We start from the raw sequence: 2744 nt of genomic DNA, 5'->3' as shown, positions 1-2744 counted from the left end.
TGAAGCAATGCCACGTAGAATTAAAGCAGTTCTGAAGGCGAAAGGGGGTCAAACACAGTATTAGTATGGTGTTCCTAATAATCCTTTAGGTGAGTTCATCGTAGCTCTTAATACTCTCTTTCTGTCTGGAGGAGATATAATTGAAGTATTGTACACGTACCCGGCTACTTTCAACACCCATTGCTGCACTGATATTTTTCCCTCCATTTTTCTTTATCCATTTTTTTTTTGCTGGAAGTTCCGTCAATAGCCGTCAGCCTTTAAGAGACATCATGCAGCCAGGCCTCTTGGCTTGCGGCCACACCGTCCTGAACGCGCCCAATCTCATCAGATCTCGGAAGCTAAACGGGGCAAGGGCTCGTCAGTACTTGGATGGGTGACCTCCTGGAGATATCAGGTGCTGCAAGTTATTTCGTCTCCTGGGTAACTTTATCGTAGCTCTAAATACTCTCTTTCAGTCTGGAGGAGATATTATTGAAGAATTCTACACGTACCCGGCTACTTTCAACACCCTTTGCTGCACTGATATTTTTCCCTCCATTTTCCATTTTTTTTTTTTTTTTTTTTGCTGAAAGTATTGTCAATACCCGCCAGCCTTTAAGAGACATCATGCAGCCAGGCCTCTTGGCTTGCGGCCACACCGTCCTGAACGCGCCCGATCTCATCAGATCTCGGAAGCTAACGGGGCAGGACCTGGTCAGTACTTGAATGTGAGACCTCCTGGAAATACCAGGTGCTGCAAGCTTTTACGTCTCCTGGGTAACTTTATCGTAGCTCTTAATACTCTCTTTCAGTCTGCAGGAGATATAATTGAAGAATTGTACACGTACCCGGCTACTTTCAACACCCTTTCCTGCACTGATATTTTTCCCTCCATTTTTCTATTTTTTTTTTTTTTTTTTTGCTGGAAATTCCGTCAATACCCGCCAGCCTTTAAGAGACATCATGCAGCCAGGCATCTCGGCTTGCGGCCACACCATCCTGAACGCGCCCGATCTCGTCAGATCTCGGAAGCTAAACGTGGCAGGACCTGGTCAGTACATGAATGTGAGACCTCCTGGAAATACCTGGTGCTGCAAGCTTTTACGTCTCCTGGGTAACTTTATCGTAGCTCTTAATACTCTCTATCTGTCTGGAGGAGATATAATTGAAGTATTGTACACGTACCCAGCTACTGTCAACACCATTTGCTGCACTGATATTTTTCCATCCATTTTTCTTTTTTTTTTTTTTTTTTGCTGGAAGTTCCGTCAATACCCGCCAACCTTTAAGAGACATCATGCAGCCAGGCCTTTCGGCTTGTGGCCACACCGTCCTGAATGCGCCCGATCTCGTCAGATCTCAGAAGTTAAACGGGGCAGGGCCTGGTCAGTACTTGGATGGGAGACCTCCTAGAAATACCAGGTGCTGCAAGCTTTTTACGTCTCCTGGGTAACTTCATCGTAGCTCTTAATACTCTCTTTTTGTCTCCAGGAGATATAATTGAAGAATTGTACACGTACCCGGCTACTTTCAACACCCTTTCCTGCACTGATATTTTTCCCTCCATTTTTCTATTTTTTTTTATTTTTTTTTGCTGGAAATTCCCTCAATACCCGCCAGCCTTTAAGAGACATCATGCAGCCAGGCATCTCGGCTTGCGGCCACACCATCCTGAACTCGCCCGATCTCGTCAGATCTTGGAAGCTAAACGGGGCAGGACCTGGTCAGTACATGAATGTGAGACCTCCTGGAAATACCTGGTGCTGCAAGCTTTTACGTCTCCTGGGTAACTTTATCGTAGCTCTTAATACTCTCTATCTGTCTGGAGGAGATATAATTGAAGAATTGTACACCTACCCGGCTACCTTCAACACGCTTTGCTGCACTGATATTTTTCCCTCCATTTTTCTTTTTTCTATTGTTTCTTGCTGGAAGTTCCATCAATACCCTCCAGCCTTTAAGAGACATCATGCAGCCAGGCCTCTTGGCTTGAGGCCACACCGTCCTGAAGACGCAAGATCTCGTCAGATCTCGGAAGAAAAACTGGGCAGGGTCTGGTCAGTAATTGGATGGGTGACCTCCTGGAAATACCAGGTGCTGAAAGCTTTTTACATCTCCTGGGTAACTTCAGCGTAGCTCTTAATACTCTCATTCAGTCTGGAGGAGATATAATTGAAGAATTGTACATGTACCCGGCTACTTTCAACACCCTGTTCTGCACTGATATTTTTCCCTCCATTTTTCTATTTATTTATTTTTTATTTTTTTGCTGGAAGTTCCGTCAATACCCGCCAACCTTTAAGAGACATCATGCAGCCAGGGCTTTTGGCTTGCGGCCACACCGTCCTGAATGCGCCCGATCTCGTCAGATCTCGGAAGCTAAACGGTGCAGGACCTGGTCAGTACTTGGATGGGAGACCTCCTAGAAATACCAGGTGCTGCAAGCCTTTTACGTCTCCTGGGTAACTTCATCGTAGCTCTTAATTCTCTCTTTCTGTCTCCAGGAGATATAATTGAAGAATTGTACACGTACCCGTTTACTTTCAACACCCTTTGCTGCACTGGTATATTTCCCTCTATTTTTCTTTTTTTTTTTGCTGGCAGTTCCGTCAATACCCGCCAGCCTTTAAGAGACATCATGCAGCCAGACATCTCGGCTTGCGGCCACACCGTCCTGAACGCGCCCGATCTTGTCAGATCTCGGAAGCTAAACGGGGCAGGACCTGGTCAGTACTTAAATGTGAGACCTCCTGGAAATACCA

General features: G+C 45.7%; 2 non-coding genes and 5 pseudogenes across 2 annotated transcripts; all 7 read left to right on the top strand.

The window, feature by feature from the left end:
• The first annotated feature begins 290 nt into the window (after positions 1-290).
• Positions 291-409, top strand: LOC136739555 (uncharacterized; annotated as a pseudogene).
• A 218-nt stretch (positions 410-627) lies between these two features.
• Positions 628-745, top strand: LOC136739462 (uncharacterized; annotated as a pseudogene).
• A 218-nt stretch (positions 746-963) lies between these two features.
• Positions 964-1082, top strand: LOC136739495 (uncharacterized; annotated as a pseudogene).
• A 215-nt stretch (positions 1083-1297) lies between these two features.
• Positions 1298-1416, top strand: LOC136739630 (5S ribosomal RNA). The gene has a single exon (XR_010812953.1). It is a non-coding gene; the product is annotated as a 5S ribosomal RNA (ribosomal RNA).
• Positions 1417-1635: 219 nt separating this feature from the next.
• Positions 1636-1754, top strand: LOC136739521 (uncharacterized; annotated as a pseudogene).
• A 215-nt stretch (positions 1755-1969) lies between these two features.
• LOC136739584 (uncharacterized) lies at positions 1970-2088 on the top strand (annotated as a pseudogene).
• Positions 2089-2310: 222 nt separating this feature from the next.
• LOC136739407 (5S ribosomal RNA) lies at positions 2311-2429 on the top strand. The gene has a single exon (XR_010812892.1). It is a non-coding gene; the product is annotated as a 5S ribosomal RNA (ribosomal RNA).
• The last annotated feature ends 315 nt before the right edge of the window (positions 2430-2744 follow it).

The sequence above is a fragment of the Amia ocellicauda genome, unplaced genomic scaffold (genome assembly GCF_036373705.1).
Source record: "Amia ocellicauda isolate fAmiCal2 unplaced genomic scaffold, fAmiCal2.hap1 HAP1_SCAFFOLD_61, whole genome shotgun sequence".
NCBI classification, from domain to species: Eukaryota; Metazoa; Chordata; class Actinopteri; order Amiiformes; family Amiidae; genus Amia; species Amia ocellicauda.
Note: the sequence above shows the minus strand (reverse complement) of the source record. Positions and strands in the feature narration are given on the sequence as shown.